The sequence below is a fragment of the Lygodium microphyllum genome, chromosome 30 (genome assembly GCF_053477565.2).
Source record: "Lygodium microphyllum isolate KBCC chromosome 30, Lygodium_microphyllum_v1.1.10, whole genome shotgun sequence".
Classification (NCBI taxonomy): Eukaryota; Viridiplantae; Streptophyta; class Polypodiopsida; order Schizaeales; family Lygodiaceae; genus Lygodium; species Lygodium microphyllum.
In genome coordinates this window covers 118,326,991-118,346,022 of record NC_141164.1, presented here as the reverse complement: position 1 = coordinate 118,346,022, position 19,032 = coordinate 118,326,991, and the positions used below count along the sequence as shown (strand labels likewise).

At 37.8% G+C, this 19,032-nt stretch overlaps 1 pseudogene; it reads left to right on the top strand.

The window, feature by feature from the left end:
* The window catches only part of LOC148010276 (uncharacterized), an 82,257-nt pseudogene extending 65,639 nt beyond the window's left edge, over positions 1-16,618 (top strand).
* Positions 16,619-19,032: the final 2,414 nt, after the last annotated feature.

Sequence of the window (19,032 nt, the reverse complement as noted above, 5' to 3'; positions counted from 1 at the left end):
ATCCATGGCTTTCTCCCATTTTTCTTTTCCCATGGCTTGCTCAAAAGAAGTGGGTTCTGGTTCCTGTATCACTTTGACCATATATGCATAGTGAATGGCTGTAAATCCATCATATTTCAGCCTATCCACAGGATACCTAGCTCTAGTAGACCTGCGCAAAGTAGGTTCACTCCCAGGTGCTCTCAAAACATCCCTGGTCTTCCTTACTCTAGGTGTAACAATAGAAGGAATACCCAACTCATCATCAATGCTCTGTTCTGAGCCACTGGATTCACCATCCACATAAGAGTCACCTGCATTCACATCAAACATGGGCTGATCTACCTTCTCTTTTCCTTTTCGTGATACCTGCATACCACTATCTACATTGCTTTGAGAAGATTCTCCTGATCTCAATCTGCCTGTCCATGGCAAAGAATGTGAACCACTGCTAGAGGATGCTCCAGGTCCACTAATATTTTGTGACTGTTGCTGTGAATTCTATGCAGCATTACCACTTTGTGCATCTATATCATCAATCACATTTACTGGTTTATACCAGCTACTCATCTCATAAAAAAAAACATCTCTGCTCACTGTAAACTTACGAGTAGAAGGGTTATAGCATCTATACCCTTTCTGCTGTAGAGAGTAACCAATAAAGATGCACTTCTCAGCTTTTGGATCCAACTTGGATCTCAACTCATCTGGCACATGAACATAAGCAATGCAACCAAAAATTTTCAAATGAGAAATATCTGGTTTCCTACCAATATACATCTCCTTTGGAGTCATCCCATGTATTGCTGCAGTGGGAGTCCTGTTCATTATGTAGACTGCTGTAGCAACTGCCTCAGCCCAGTAAAAATCTGGCAAGTCTTTTTCGTTGAGCATGGCACGAGATACCTCTCCAATATGCCTGTTTTTCCTTTCTGCAATTCCATTTTGCTGTGGGATATGACTGCATGAATATTGCTGCTTTATGCCATGCTCTTGCAGGAACCTTGCAAACTCATTTGAGAGGTACTCTTCCCCTCCATCTGACCTTAGGCATTTTATTTGCAGGCCTGTTTCTTTTTCAACCATAGCTTTAAGAGTTTTGAAGTGCCCAAAAACTTCACTTTTCTTTTTCATAAAATACACCCAAACTTTTCTGCTATAATCATCAATAAAAGTGACAAAATAATGACAGCCTCCAAGAGATGCAGCTTTAGTAGTCCACACATCAGAGTGGATGAATTTCAATGGCTTTTTACTCTCTTAAACATGTCTAGGAAATGGTTTCCTTGCCTGTTTTCCAAATTGACAGGCTTCACATACCTTATGCATTTCTGCAACCTTGAATTTAGGCAATCCTACAACAATATTTTGGGCTTGCATTGATTTAAGTCGCTGTACATTAACATGACCAATGCGTTTATGCCAGATATCAATATCTGCAACTACACCGGTCCCATGTGCAAACATTGCTGCACTCAATTCAGACATGTCTGCATCTAACGTAAACATTCTTCCCTTCTTCTTTCCTTTTGCTATCAAGCGACCTTTATTTTTCATATCCTCAACAAAGCATCCATGAGGATTAAATCTGACCTGCAAGCCCTGCTAAACCATTTGACCAACAGAAATCAGATTCTTGGTGATATTTGGGACATGAAATACATCGGACAGAAAAACAGGGTCGCCAAGGGCTAAAGCCCTCTCCCGCAGCATATACTGCCCTCTTGCTTCACCGCGAAGGGCGTCTCAACCTGAGACAATGCACTCTTGCAATTTCCAGCTGTGCTGCCTGCAGAGATCTACTCCCAAAATAGAAAAAATGAAAGCAACACTGCTCCTCTTACCAGAACACCGCGAGCTTGGCTTGCTTTCTTGAGCTCCTTACCACGAACAAGGCTCTGATACCATGTCAAGATTGTGGGAGAGAAGGAAGGAGTCTCACTTGTAGCTTTCTTGCTTGCACAATGGGGGAATACACACAAGGGTGGAGGCTGAAAATAGTTTTCCTCTTCTTAGTTGTGTAAGTCAAAGAACTCTCATACAAAGAAATAGAAGAACCCTATATATGGGTCTCAAACCAAACTCAACTAACTAAGGTGGCATACTAACTGAGCCACGAACTAGAGTAGATAAGGATAGCTGTCATGTAGCTATTATTCATGGGCAGTGTACCAACCGCATCTGCACCAACTGACACGTCGGTGACATAAATGCACAACGATCACCCTGGCATATCACAAGTGGAGCTCGATATCTCAACACCCTTATCTCGACAAACCCCCTACATGGAGGCTTATTTGGATCTTTGCATTGGCGAGAGCTTTATGTAGTCACTCTATGAATTTATATCAATAGAAAGGCTCCATGGGAAGGGGTCAGGGGAAGAGGTCATTATGAGTGGAACTTGTTTCACAAGCGCATGGAAGAGGCTGCTGACCAAGAGGCTCTCAAGGAATCAAAGGGTCACTAGAACCATGACCTGGGGATATTAGTATGATACTCACTTTGGCAACTCAATGAAGTCTTGACTTGAGTTTGTGGGCATCATTCGTTATATGTTTGAAGTAAACATAGAGATTATAGGAAAAATGAGGGATAAGAAACATTATTGGTAGGGATAATAATCGAACTATTATTGAAGGAGTTGGAAGGGAAGGAAATGAATTAAAAGGAAATTTGAAAATTAGGGGAAAGAAAGGCCATTGGAGGCCGTTGGAAATTGGAGAGGTCATGAAGATGAAGGATGGTGCCATCATAGTGGAAGATGGAGAGAGGGAAAAGGGGAAAAGGCTACGATTGTTGGTGGAAGAGGATTAGGAAAGGAGAAGGAAGGCAATAGGGAGGCAATGGAAGAAGAGAGAGAGAGGAAGTTCGTTGAAGAAGGAGCACTTGTGGAAAAAGAAGGGGGGGCCATCTTGCTACCATGAGGTGTGAGAGATAGAGAGAGCAAACATGATGAAGAAGAGGGCACCATATTCCTGAACACCATCAATTAGAGAGAGGGAGAGAGATAGGAGGTTCCCCAAGCCATCAAAACAAGAGGATTGCAAAAGAAATGTAATTGAGGAAGAGCAAGAGAGGAGCATTGAAGCCAATGGCTTGTAGGAAACCATCGCCATGTCTTCTCCTCCAACCTCAATTTTCGAGCTTCAACATACTTGCCTAATATGAAGTGATAGGGTAGGAGAACAATTTTCTGCCTTCCAATCGCTTCACTTCGCTCCTCATTCCGTGGAAGCACGATGGAGATATTCAATTACCCTCTTCTACCTCACAACGCGTCATCCCCAACTCCATGGAAGCCATAATTTCAAGCTTAAAACTAATCAAAATTTATCTAAAAGAGTTCTAAGTGGCCATTCCTAAGGCAACAATGAAATTGGTCAATGGGTCTCTTGAGAGAGGGGAAATGATGAGCTCGCTATTTGGAACAACTAGATAGAATTCCCTTTGCTGGACTGCAAAGGACACGGCTCCCAAAGAAGCAATTACGATTCTCGTACTTTATGTAAGTGCTTTAACTCGTTTAACAAAAAAAAGTGATTCAGCATAAATATTTCTTTGGTTTGGAATTTTTATAAAATGTATTTGAACCTTACTTTCAACTCTGGATAGTTGTTAGAATTTATGTAGGTCTCATTTTATATTTTAAAAATAAGAAATTTCAAAAGATGCTTTAAAATTGCTTAAAATGGTATAGATAAATTTTTATAAAATATTTGGTTGAACAATTATGAGATGGAATATCTTCATGATGATTTATATATTGCTAAAAGTATCTTCAAAATTTTTAAGAATTTAAAGAAGATTTCTAATATGTCTTAAAATTAAAAAATAAATATTCTAAATAAAAATTAAAATATTTTAAAACAAAAATCATGTTTTATATTCAACAAAAATTAGGATATTCTATACAAAACTTGAGAATATAGTTTTGGATGTTTTATGAAATTTTATTAGGGTTAGAGAAAAAGAAAATTAATTTGATGTTATTACTTTGAACATTATTAATATAAAATATGGTGTGTCTAACTTTATGCAAATTAAAAGTATTGACCAGGTATTAAATTATACCAATGTGAGACAAGATAAATGTTTATAAATAAAATTAGAGTTTATGGGTTTGAGCAATGTTAGTTGATTTGATAATAAAAGGAACTAGATAGAATTATTGGGTCTACGCTCTGAAGTTAATTTCTCAAGGGATAAAAATCCTAGGTTTAGTGTTTTAGTGTCCAGTATAGAGATAGAGACGAAGTGCAAGAATATGCAAGTTTATTGAGTTTTCAATATTAGATTAGTTGGACTACTATGAATGAGTGTCGTAATTATTGAGGAAGGCTAGGATAAATGGTGCGCAGATCGGTCGCTGTATGCTCGCGTAGTGAATCCCGGAAGGTCCCCAAGAACAATGAACTCTACTTTTTGCACAAGTTACAAGGTAAAAAGCATGAACGACAAGAGCAAGAGACCAATTGGGTGCAATCTCCCCCCATGCCTTGTGTGAGCGCTTCACAAAGCATGTATTTTATGTATATTTCATCTTCATGCTCAATAATAGCCCAATTTACAAAAATATAACAAGCTTTTAGCTTTTGAGTTTGCTTTTACAAAAATAGGAATAAAGCTAATGGACGGTGCCCAAAGAGTCTGGCACGCCCAATACAATGTCCAAATAGAAATAACATAACCGTACGCCCATGCGCATACAAAATAATAATAAATAATCGATGCCTCAATAGACATGACAAAATATAGGCATGGCGCCTATCAAAATATAATCCATAGATCGAATACTCACTATCCTTCAATGCTTTCCTTCGCTATCTCTACACATCAACTGAAGCATTCACAATCGTTAGTAAAATAATACAATTAAACCGACAAAAGTGAATACCTAGCAGTCTTCAGCTACATAAATAAATCAACTGGTTAGAAATAAATCCTAATCTTAATTTATTACGAGTGCGCACTCTAAACTCATAAATGTTTATTAATTTAATATGCATTTTGCGGAATCACTCGCTATGGAATCACCCGCTATGGAATCACCCATGTACACACTAAATTAATGAAACGCCCGAAAAGGACAGGTGTCCCCATCAACTTCTCGCACAAAGAATCCACTTTGTGTATGAGCCCCGGTCATCAAAGTTTACGGATTCCACCGTAAAACCTCACGGAATCCACTGTGGCACGGAATCCACCGTGGAATATGCCTCATGGCATCATACCCCCGAGGTGGGATAGCAATTGACCTCAATTGCTATTAGCTCAATGTGGAGCTAACAGAGTGGGGAAAGCATTTAAGTCTCTAGCGTGCATCCATTGTGCTTCCTCTACAGGATGGTTATTAAATTTAACTAGATATCTAGAATACCTTCGACCAATTCTAGTGGTCATAAAGTCAGTGTCTATAATAGCTTCTGATTCAAGTATTTCAGTCTCTTCCTCTAATAAAGGTGGGTTTTCATAAACAGGGTGTACAGGTAATTGGCCTCTAAATGGTCTCAATAAACTAATGTGAAATGTGTTGTGAATTTTCCAATGAGGTGGTATTTCTAACTTGAATCCATTGTCATTAATTTTATGAATGATCCTAAATGGTCCATAGAATCTGGGGACTAATTTGACAACTGGGTGTCTATCTACACTTTGTGGTCTACGTTTTTCTATTCTCAGCCAAACATAATCATCAACTTTGAAATTAATTGCTTGTCTTTTCTTGTTGGCTTGTTTGGTATATGATTGCTGGGCTTTAGCAATCATATCTTTAACCTCATCAAAAATAGTGTTATGCATACTAGCAATATCATCAGCACTTTGAATTCTATTTGACAAAGATGCAACAGGTGTAGATAATCTATATCCATAAATCACTTCAAACGGTGCTTTCTTTGTAGATGTGTGTGGTGTATTGTTATATGCAAACTATAACAAATGCAAATGTGTGTCCCATGTCCGTGGTTTAGAGATAGTATATGCACGTAAAAGATCTAGAATTGTGCTGTTAGTGGCTTCTGTTTGTCCATTAGTTTTTGGATGAAATGCAGATGAGAAATCAATCTTTGTGCCTAGGTTAGCAAACAGAGTAATCCAAAAGTTGTTACAAAATCTAGAATCACGATCTAAAATAATAACTTTTGGCAATCATGGTTAGTAAAAATAGTTTTCAAAAATAACTGTGCTGCCTGTGATGCTGTTAAAGTTTTCTTACATGAAATGAAATATGCTTGTTTACTAAATCTATCTACAACTGTCCAAATCATATCATGGTTAGATTTAGTATTAGGTAAACCGGTAATGAAATCCATAGAAATTTGTTCCCAAGGTTTAGATGGAATAGACAAAGACATAAGTAATCCATACTGTTTACTATGATGTCTCTTAACTCTTTGACAAATCAAACATTTAGAAACAAAGTTAGATACTTCAGTGTCCATATGCGGCCAATAAAAATCTTCAGTTAACGTACGTAAGGTAGATATGATACCTCTATGACCTTGGTATGGGGGACAATGAATTTCATTCAAAACAAAAGATCGGAATGGAATTGTAACAGACAATCTCTTTTCATAAAACATAAATCCATCATTATATGACAATGAATCAATAGGAATCAAATTATTTTGAACTAATTTATTCCAATCAGAATGAAAAGTAATATCTTGATGATATGTATCTTTCATAGCAATCAAAGAATCAAAAGATATGACAGAAATATTATGAATGGCAGGTCTTCTACTCAATGCATCAGCCACTACATTTTCTTTTCCGGGTTGGTATTGAATGATAGGATGAAAAATTTGAATAAAGGAGGCCCATTTGATATGACGGTCAAAGATTTGAGGTTGGCTAAGTAAATGTCTAATACTTTGCTGATCGGTCTTAATCATAAATTCTGAACCCATTAAGTAGTGTTTCCACTGTCTTAATGCTTGTAGAACTGCTAATAGTTCTTTGTCATATGTGGAATATTTCAGCTCAGGAGGTTTCAGCTTAGAACTAGAATAGGCTATAGGATGATTGTCTTGCATAAGTACAGCTCCTATTCCTAATCCACTAGCATCAGTCACTACTAGAAAGAATGGTCTATTAAAATCAGGCAACTGTAGAACAGGGGCATGGGTTAATGCATATTTCAGTAAGTCAAAGGATTTCTGTTGATTTTCGGACCAATGATAAACAATTTCTTTCTTCAAAAGTTTGGTTAATGGTAATGCAAGTAATGAAAAATTACGTACAAACTTCCTATAGAAACTAGCAAGACCAAGGAATGAGCGTAACTCATGCACGTTTTTAGGTACAGGCCAATTCAATATTGCATCAATTATCTTAGGATCAACTTTAATTCCATTAGATGATACAATATGACCTAAATACTCAATTTCTGTTTTAAAGAATTCACTCTTTTCAGGATTTGCATACAGTTGATTTTCTTTCAATAACTGAAAAACCAATGACAAATGCTCATAATGTTCTTTCTCATTTTGACTAAACACCAAAATATCATCAAAGAAGACAATTACACAATACTGATATTTTAGAAATATATGGTTCATCATTCTACTAAAGGTAGCAGGTGCATTAGTCAATCCAAATGGCATGACTAAAAATTCGTAATGACCAAACTGTGTTCTAAATGCAGTCTTGAATATGTCTGACTTATCTAGTCTTACCTGATGATAACCAGACTTAAGGTCTATTTTACTAAATATAACAGATCCTTGCAGTTTTTCCATAAGGTCATCAACTCTAGGAATGGGATACCTATTCTTTACAGTGATCTTATTTAAAGCGCGATAGTCAATGCACATACGGTAGGTATTATTCTTTTTCTTGACTAACAGAACAGGTGCACCGAATGGAGAACTGCTAGGTCTAATCAATCCTCTATTTAGTAATTCCTCAGCTTGACTCTGGATATCTTTTTGCTCTATCTGGTTATGCCTATATGGTGCTTTGCAAGGTGGTTGTGTGCCAGGGATCAAATCTATCTTATGGTCTTCTGGACGTGAAGGAGGTAAACCAGGTGGTAGGTCTTCTGCAAAACAGTCCTTAAAATATGCAAGAAATTCTTTATGCCTAGGGTGCATATGATTTTCTTTTACTTGCAATTGATTCACCCAAATGAGATAAGATTTACTACTCTTGCGTAATGCACGTTTAGCTTAAGTATGCGAAAGCAGTGGAAAAATATTAGATGCATGCATACCATATAATGTAATAGATTTTCCTTGAAAATTAATATTCATTGTGTGTGTGGAATAATCTATATCTGGGTTATGCTGGTGTCGCCAAGGCATACCTAAAATAATGTCACTCGACTGGAATGGAACAACTAGAAAATTTCTTCTTTCAATGTATTGACCAATTTGAATCTCTAAGTCTTGCACTTCCTGTGTACCATTATACCTAGTGCCTAAGAATGCAGCTTTTATGCGATAATGCGTAGATACAGTCTGTAATTTCAATTCTTTTACTAATTTTGCTGAAATAAAATCATGAGTACTACCGTCATCATGCAAAATAGTCTTTTCCTTTCCATGCACCAAACATTTCATAGTCAATAATGAATGTGGAGTAGGCATACCTGGTAAAGTATCAGAAGTAGTAGTAGTGTCGTCCTCATCTTCAGTAAAATCAGGCATATCTTCATGTTCGTCTTCGTCCATTGCTCCAAGGTAGCTGATATGAGCTGGTGGCTTCTTTGAATGACAATTTGCTGCTAGATGTCCAGGCTGGTGGCATTTATAGCATACTATTGGCTTGGCTTTGGTTACATTATTTGCAATGGCGGGAAGTCTAGGTACATTGGGATTTGGCTGTGGAATAGGCTTAGAGTTTTGATTCACATTGGATGGTAATGCAGGTGGTTTTGCCCAATTTTTGCGAAAAGATGATGAAGAGAAACGACCTGGATTAAATCTTCTAAAATTGGAATTGAAATGTTTAGATCCATAGTTACCATTGGCTTGGAATTGCTGTGGACGTCTGTCTCTACCTCGTAGCTTATCTTTAGTGTCGTGAGCTAGTGAAATGGCATCTTCAAGAGTAGCAGGCTTGAACATGTTAACTTCAGCGTAGTAATGCCCAAGGAGTCCAGACATATACTTGCGCTTGTGTGTCGCTTCAGGTACGTCTTCAAGCATGCGTAACTGGAGTAGTGCATTCCAAAAACGCTCTATATACTGAGGTATAGGCTCACGATCCCGTTGCTGGAGAAGATCCCATTGCTTAATAGCTTTCTCATGAAATTGCAGTGGAAGGAAATTCTGCATGAACTTCTTCTTGAAATTCTCCCAAGTATCAGGACATTCTATGCTCTTGCGTACTACAGTCCACCAAAGAGATGCTCTCTCTACTAAATGATTAGTGACTCACTTGATTTTATCTTTTTCTGCATAGGTTTCCTCATGGAAATAGTCATCAAACTGACTAATGAATGCTAGAACAGTTTTTCCTTCTCGTATGCCATTGAAAGTACAAAATTTGAAACTTCTTTTACTTATCTTTGATTCCTTGCGAATGGTTTGAGCTTCGAGAGTTGCGTCGATGGTACGTCGAATCAATTCTTCAGCTTGAGGTTCTTCTTTGTTAGTAGACGCTCTTTGTAAATTTGCCAGTTGAGCTTGCAATGCTTGCCTAGCCCTTCGTTCTTCTTCCAATTGCATCATGATTAAGTCCAGCTTTTGCTCCATCGTAGGCTCAGGTAGGTCGCCTTCAGCCATAAGATCATCCATATGTGGTTCCGTCATCCTGCAAAACTCAAAAGACCTTTCTCACTCAAAATCAGGTTAGCGGGATGAGCGTAGCTCAAGTTCAGGAATACAAGGCTTATGTATTTTTGGGTATAGCTTTCTCAATCTTCAGAAAATCTACGATTTATCCTTCTTTGTATGCTAAAAATGATTTAGCAAACCTGCGTATGGGTAGAATACCTTCCAAGGAACAACTTTGCAGTTTGGAGTTTCTGCATAGGAACAGTCCTTCTAGGAGTTTTGAGCACAAGTCAGTTCTGACTCCAGTTGACTAGTCTGACTTGCAGAGTTGCAGACTTATGTGACTTGCAGAGTTACAGACTTGCAGAACTTATTCGATTTATGGAACTTGCAAAACTTGATCAGAAAATACTTGCTGAACTTGATTTTGTTGGGTGTGACCTGGAGTTTGTGACTTACAGGGTTGAAAACTTAGGTGGCTAAGCTTGATGGATTAAGCTTAAGCTTAATGGAGCATAATCGGCGCAGATCGTGGGGGGGGGAGGGGGCGTTTTTAGCCGTTGCGAAAAAAACGGAGATCCTCTAAGGCGTCACGAATCAAATTTGAAGCTTAAAGCTTCACTTAAGGTCTCTAAGCTTTAAAGCTTAAAGCTTGGAAAGTGAAGAATTGATGACTTATATCTCTGTGTAGCCACGACTTGATGAAGGAGATGAAGGAGTGGTCCTCCACCTGTATAGCCCGGTCCTTCGCGATCTAATGACAGAAACAGGGGTTCTTGATCGCCAGAAGTCTGCCTGTATCGACGGTTTGTGACGAGATTGACCGTAGAGCCCGATTGTTCCAGGAGCTCTGCTTTGCACGAGATGGGTAGCGATTGGAAGCTCTTGATCTCAGCTCCGCTCTGATACCACTGGTGCGCAGATCGGTCGCTGTATGCTCGCATAGTGAATCCTGGAAGGTCCCCAAGAACAATGAACTCTACTTTTTGCACAAGTTACAAGGTAAAAAGCATGAACGACAAGAGCAAGAGACCAATTGGGTGCAATCTCCCCCCATGCCTCTTGTGAGCGCTTCACAAAGCATGTATTTTATGTATATTTCATCTTCATGCTCAATAATAGCCCAATTTACAAAAATATAACAAGCTTTTAGCTTTTGAGTTTGCTTTTACAAAAATAAGAATAAAGCTAATGGACGGTGCCCAAAGTGTCTGGCACGCCCAATACAATGTCCAAATAGAAATAACATAACCGTACACCCATGCGCATACAAAATAATAATAAATAATCGATGCCTCAATAGACATGACAAAATATAGGCGTGACGCCTATCAAAATATAATCCATAGATCGAATACTCGCTATCCTTCAATGCTTTCCTCCGCCCACTGCTGCTATCTCTACACATCAACTGAAGCATTCACAATCGTTAGTAAAATAATACAATTAAACCGACAAAAGTGAATACCTAGCAGTCTTCAGCTACATAAATAAATCAACTGGTTAGAAATAAATCCTAACCTTAATTTATTACGAGTGCGCACTCTAAACTCATAAACGTTTATTAATTTAATATGCATTTTGCGGAATCACCCGCTATGGAATCACCCATGTACACACTAAATTAATGAAACGCTCGAAAAGGACAGGCGTTCCCATCAACTTCTCGCACAAAGAATCCACTTTGTGTATGAGCCCCGGTCATCAAAGTTTACGGAATCCATCGTAAAACCTCAGGAATCCACCGTGGCACGGAATCCATCGTGGCATGGAATCCACCGTGGAATATGCCTCTTGGCATCAATAAATCATAGTAATTAGTTATTAATATCACCTATTTCGTGCAACAACTCCTAGGAGTTGGCTTGACAACCTAGTTAAAAGTGGCTTGGTCTTTGGTCAATCATTTTTTGGTGCGTTTTGTCAAGAGCCAAGTGCACTGGATCGATCTTCCTAGGATATTAAAATCCTAGGTATTTATGAGTGAATACGAGGTCTCTTTTCTAAGGAACTATTTTCCTAATTTGCCCCAAAATTTCCAAAGGAGAATATTGGATTGGGAAAGAGACACAGAATTAGTAGAGGGAGGAAAATATTTTGGCCCAAAATTAAATATAGATGTAAAACAGTTATCTTCTTGGAGTTGGGGTTATAATGATTGCACATAAATCATAGTTTTATTAGCAGCGCACTTTGGGCTAATAGATGTAGTGGAAATAAATACAATCACTGTATCGTACCACTTTGATTGGTATTATCGTAACACGTATCAAACTTTTAGAAGAGTGGTATGGGATAATGTGTTGCCTTGGATACGTGTATCCTGAGGTTTAAAAGTTACTTTCGACACAAAAGATGTTAGAGTATTCATTATTGTTGTTTTTGGAGGACGTGTCTCTGCAATCTGACGAGATATTGATACAAGGAAGTTTTTGTGCGGGAGAAAAGTGGTGTTGTAGATAAAATTTGATAGATTTCCTTAGTGAATCCTAACCATGACCAATCAATGTGCTAGCAATCTTTGAAACTCCTCAGAGAAATCCTGCATATGGGTGTATAAGGTAGATAGATGGCCAAATGTCCTACTCTATAATATGCTGTTCACATTTCTCAAATAGAGGACTTAAGTGCCCAAGAAATTTAGTATGCAAGAAAATAGTCAAAATGGTGGTTTGCAAAATGGTTTCTATATCCTGATGTCGTGGCCCCGTATGAGTACATTTTTATATGGGATGAAGACATTGGTGTCGACAACTTTGATGCTGAAATATATATAGAATTTATTAACAAGTATGGCCTTAAGATATCTCAACTTGCTTTAGAGCCAAGTTATAAGGTGACATGGAGAATGACAATGCGTTGTCGTGATGCTATGCGGACATAGTGTGAAAAAGCATGGAATGCATCATCATCCAACTTCTTATTAATCAAGAGAGTCAATGTGATCTGAGTCATTAGTATCAGTGTGAGTTGCATGGATTAAACAAAAATAATAGATTTTTGGATAATTTTAGCTGATTTTTGATATTATTTATTGTAATAATTTGGAAAAGTTAGAAAAGTTTCTAGATTAGGATGACATGCAAAAAGCAAGTTGCTTTTTCAGCGAGTTAAGGGTTTTTCATAAAAAAGATAGATTGACGAAATCACATGCATCATGATCGTTGTAAATAGGTTGAAAACTGTACTTTGAATTGAAAGAAGAAGAAAGAGTGATTTGGAAGATCCGTGCCTAGAGGTGTCTTGGAGTTTTACCCCCCTTTCGGAGCCATCAGAGCCATCAGAGCCATCAGATTTGGGTTCCGAGCAGCAGAGAAGGAGCTGTAATTTGGATGCACATTTTGTTCTACGAAGAAGCTCCAGGAGATCTAATGCCTAGAGATTGCTTCTGAGTAGTGCAAGGATTCTAGGTTCTTTCAATACATATTGATTTAGTTCATTGTGCTTTGTCTTTATCATGTTTACCTTTTGTCTATTCTTTATCTTCTCTTTCATCTCCTATCTCTACTTCCTTCTATCACTGATCCTTGGTGGATTCCACTTTTTGACAAAAACCCCTCTGACATTAGTGAACCCGACGTGAAAGGTCATCAAAAGAAGGAAAGAAAAGATGGGAGAATCTTCAAATACAATCTCTAGTGATGTTTTGTAACAGTTGGTGCAAAATATGAATATGCTTATGCAAGTACAACAACAACAGGTGATGCAAGCTTCTACTCAAACAGAAAGTGTTGCGATGAATGCTTTGCAAGAAATTGAGCATGAGATGAAGTTATTTAATGGCATGAATGTATCTACATATGTACAAACCTATGCTCAAAAGAAGGAATTCTTTGGGGTGGCTCAATCTGTATGGAGCAGGTATTTTGTACGTGTTACTGTTCATGAACTAAAGCACGGATTACTGAATTATACTTGCAAGATGCTGACTGGGTAGCCTTCAAGAAGACACTCAGGGAAGAATTTTACATGGAGGACACCAGTTTGATTACACACAAGACTTTTCAGGAGTGGGTTTTACAACCCAGTAAGGGTCTTGTGGCTATAGAATTGTTAAGAGAACTTGAAAGTCGATTTGAGTAATTGGATCTTGCAAAACAACAAGCTATTGCAAGTCAGAAATTGAATTGTTTCTGCAGGCAGCTGATCCTGAGCTTCAAGAGAAGCTTGATGATTTGTTGGAGGATCAGACTATAGAGACATGTTTGAAAATAGAGTGGAGACATGTCAAGGAAGTTGTTACTGCACTTGTGAAGAAGCATAGAAGAAGAGAAAGATTTCATGTCTCTAGCTTGCCCACTGTCATGAGCAAGACAATTGATGTATCCAGTAAGCTACCTATTTCTGTGGCAAACCCTATGGCAGTTCCCTCTCTTAGGAAAGATGTCTTAGATGAATTGGTCAAAGGCATGAGGGATATTCAATTGAATGTTGCAAAATTGGATGAAAAAGGACAAGAGGAAAGGGGACGGGCAGCAGCCCCTAAGCTAGGAAAAAGATGTATGTGGTGTGACAGTTTGCAGCATGAGAGAAAGGATTGTGCTGCTTATCAGGAGGCCTTGGCATGACAGCTCATCTTTTGGAAAGATGGCAAGATCCATGCACAAGAAACGGGATTGCCTCTTGCTTTGAATTTTGGAAAGGAGGTATGTAGAAGTTGTTGGAAGACTTGGCTGTCCAAAATGCTTATGCGACGGTACATGCTTCTACTTTTGGTCTACAGTTGGATAGAATGCATGGCCAAGTCCAAAGGCTGAAATATGGACACATGATTTACATGCAGTTGAAAAGAGAAAGGTTGATGCTTGTGAAATGTCTCATGTAGAGCAAGACATTCATGGCATAACTGATTGGGAATCATTGATAGATGCATATTTAGTGTATGCATATTTAGCAAATGTACAAAACACGGATGTACTTGTGGAAGAAAAATGAAAAAGAGATGAAGATATTGTAGGGACATCTAAAAGAATGACAAGAAGAAGTGTGGATTAGCCTAAAGCTCCAAATCAGCCACCTTCCGAGCATGTTATGAAAGAGATTGGGCAAGAGCAAAAACATGATAATGAGCAAGAGGACAAACAACTGGGATGTAAGCTGCAGTTTGATATTGAGACATGCATAGATGCCTTGGAAGATCATGTGTTGAAAGATTCAGCCATTGCATCTATAGATTTTCTTAATGTATCTAAAGAGATTTATGAAGATCATGTTTTACTTGATGGAGGGAGTCAAAGGGAGATTGATGACTTGTCGGATGCACATGATTTGCAGGATAAAGTTATTACCTATGAGACAGCTCATGAGCTTGAGGATATGCCTGTATTAGAGGATGTTAGATATGCAGCTCCACAGTTGGAAACTGTTTCAAATGCTTTATCAAAGGCCTTGATAGAAAAATCAAAGATGCTTCAAGATATTGATTGTTTCACTATTTTTGGTGATGCTGAGAATGTGTTGAATGCAAGTGAGACTCAATTTATGTTGGATGAGGAGCAAAAAGGTTATTAGAAGCATCTTCCCATGTGATGGACTTTGAAAGAGCAAGCATGTTGCTATGTATTTGTTGATGGGTGTATTGATAGCATGTATATGGAGATTCAACAACCTCTAATGTATGATAAGCACCCAAGGCCTTATGACCCTAGAGGGGGTACTAAGTATAGCTCAAGAGTTGTACAAATGTCGAGTATTTTGATCTATGATCCAGGGGGATACTTTATTATATGCATGATAAGCAACAAGTTGATGCTATGGGTGTTTGATCTGAGTGGTGCATTGGTGGCACATACCGGAGGATGTGCAGGTTCAGAGGGGGTGGATATCATGATGCTATGTGGACACAGTGTGAAAAAGCATGGAATGCATCATCATCTGACTTCTTATTAATCAAGAGAGTCAATGTGATCTAAGTCATTAGTATTAGTGTGAGTTGCATGGATTATCTAAAAATACTAGCTTTTTGGATAATTTTAGCCTATTTTTGATATTATTTATTGTAAAAATCTGAAAAAGTAAAAAAAGCTTCTAGATTAGGATGGCATGCAAAAAGCAAGTTGCTTTTTCAACCACTTATGGGTTTTTCATAAAAAAGACAGATTGACGAAATGGCGTGCGTCGCGATCGCTATAAATAGGCTGAAAACTGCACTTTGAACTGAAAGAAGAAGGAGTGATTTGGGAGATTCTTGATCAAGTGTCATGCAATTTTACCCCCCTTTTGGAGCCAACAGAGCCATCAGATTTGGGTTCTGAGCAGCAGAGAAGGAGCTATAATTTGGATGCACATTTTGTTCTATGAAGAATCTCCAGGAGATCTAATGCCTGGAGATTGCTTCTGAGTAGTGCAAGGATTCTAGGTTCTTTTAAAACATATTGATTTAGTTCATTGTGCTTTGTCTTTGTTGTGTTTACCTCTTGTCTATTCTCTATCTTCTCTTCCATCTCCTATCTCTACTTCCTTCTACCTCTAATCCTCGGTGGATTCAACCTTTCGACAAAAACCCCTCCGACAGCGTTAGAAAAAAAAAATAGAAATTCCTAGAGTGACTACAGAAAGCTCTGGCCAATGCAAAGATCCAAATAAGCCTCCATGTAGGGGGTTTGTTGAGATAATGGCTTCTGTAAATGCATGGAAATGTGTTTCACCATCTGATCTAGAATGATTTGATTCATGGATGGGGTGTTGACTTCGCCTTAGGGTGGTGTGTGAAGCTTGCGTATGAGAAAGTGGGAGTTGTGGATACTCAATGGATAGTCCACAAGCTTCTCCCATCTTTGGATTTCCAGAGAGAGTCAATCAATGGAAAGGCTCCATGGGAAGGGGTCAGGGAAAGATGTGAGTATGAGTAGAACTTGTTTCACAAACGTGTTGAAGAGGTTGACCAAGAGGCTCTCAATGAATCAAAGGGTCACTAGAACCATGACTTGGGGATATTAGTATGATACTCACTTTGGCAGCTCACTGAAATCTTGAACTGAGTTTGTCGGCATCATTCATTATATGTTTGAAGTAAACAATGTGGAGATTGTAGGAAAAATGAGGGATAAGAAACATGATTAGTAGGGATAATAGTCCAACTATTATTAAGGAGTTGGAAGGGAAGGAAAAGAATTAAAACGAAATTTGAAAATTCGGGAAAGGAAAGGCCATTGGATGCCATTGGAAATTGGAGAGGTCGTAAAGATGAAGGATGGCACAATCATAGTGGAAGATGGAGAGAGGGAGAAGGGGAAAAGTCTATGATTGCTAGTGGAAGAGGATTAGGAAAGGAGAAGGAAGGCAATAGGGAGGCAATGGGAGAAGAGAGAGAGAGGGATTTTGTTGAAGAAGGAGGAGTCATGGAAAAAGAAGGGGGTGCCATCATGCTACGATGAGGTGTAAGAGATAGAGAGAGCAAACATGATGAAGAAGAGGGCGCCATATTCCTGAACGCCATCAATTAGAGAGAGGGAGAGAGATAGGAGGCTCCCCAAGCTATCAAAACGAGAGGATTGCAAAAGAAATGTAATTGAGGAAGAGCAAGAGAGGAACATTGAAGCCAATGTCTTGTAGGAAACCATGGCCATGTCTTCTCCTCCAACCTCAATTTCGGAGCTTCAATATACCTGCCTAATCTGAAGTGATGGGGTAGGAGAACCATTTTCTGCCTCCAATCGCTTCACTTCGCTCCTCATTCCGTGGAAGCAAGATGGAGATATTCAATTACCCTCTTTTCCTTCACAAGTCATTATCCCCAACTCCATGGAAGCCATAGTTTCAAGCTTAAAACTAATCAAAATTTATCAAAAAGAGTTTTAAGGGGCCATTCATAAGGTAACAATGCAATTGGCCAATGGATCTCTCAGGAAAGGGAAAATGATGAGCTCGCTATTTGGAACGGTTGGATAGACTCTCCTTGGCTGGATTGCAAAGGACACGACTCCCAAAGACGCAATTACGATTCTCGTACTTTACGTAAGTGCCTTAACTCGTTTAATAGAAAAAAGTGATTCAGTATAAACATTTCTTTGGTTTGGATTTTTCATAAAATGTCTTTGAACCTTAGTTTCAACTCTGGATAGTTGTTAGAATTTATGTAGGTCTAATTTTATATTGTAAAAATAAAAATAGTAAAATATGCTTTAAAATGGCTTAAAATGGTATATATTAATTTTTATTAAATCATTGATTGAACAATTATGAGATGAAATATTTTTATAATGAATTAAATATTTCTTAAAGTATTTTAATATTTTCTATAATTTTTAATGATTTTTAGTATGTATTAAAAATAAAAAATAATTATTTTAGATAAAAATTACAGTATTTTTGATTAAAATCATGGTTTATATTAAACCAAAATTAGGATCTTTTGTAGAAAACCTAAGAATATAGTTTTGGATGTTTAATGAAATTTTCTTGGGATTAGAGAAAAAGAAAATTAATTTGATGTTATTACTTCGAACATTATTAATATAAAATATAGTGTGTCTAACTTTATGAAAATTAAAAGTGTTGATGAGGTATTAAGTTATACCAATATGGGACAAGGGAAATGTTTATAAAGAAAATTAGAGTTTATGGGTTTGAGGAATGTTAGTTGATTTGATAATAAAAGGAATTAGATAGAATTATGGGGTCTATGCTGCTTTGAAGTTAATTCCTCAAGGGATAAAAATCCTAGATTTAGTAGTTTAGTGTCTAGTACAGAGATAGAGAGGAAGTGCGAGAATATGCAAGTTTATGGAGTTTTGGACAGTAGATTAGCTGGACTACTATGAACGAGTGTCGTAACTATTGAGGAAGGCTAGGATAAATCATAGAAATTAGTTATCAATATCACCTATTCAGTGCAACAACTCCTAGGAGTTGGCTTGACAACCTGGTCAAAAGTGGCTTGGTCTTTGGCCAGTCAAAAATTTAGGCAAAGAGATAGAAGTACAAGAATTCTTCGAGAAGGAACTAGAATCCTCCTTTTTTGGGGACCTATGCATAGACCTTCCCATCTATATCAAGCTATGCCAAGAGCTTATCATGGAGCTATGGGGCCAGTCGTATTTGCATCTTCTTCTTGTTAATTTATTGATTATTTTCTTATATTTGTACTTTAATATATGTTTTTTGAATACCATCCTTCTATGCAAATATATGTTATCATGCTTCACCTTCATGCTTATATTGATTGTACTAACATAGTTTTCTATTTGTGCAAGTCACTATAGATAATCCATAGAGTAGGATGAGTCAAAGCATGACAAATGAGAAGCTATAGGAGATCTTCATGTATATATCTCCATATCAAAAGGCATACTTTAGAGATATGAAAGACCAAGACTTGCCTTGATTTTTT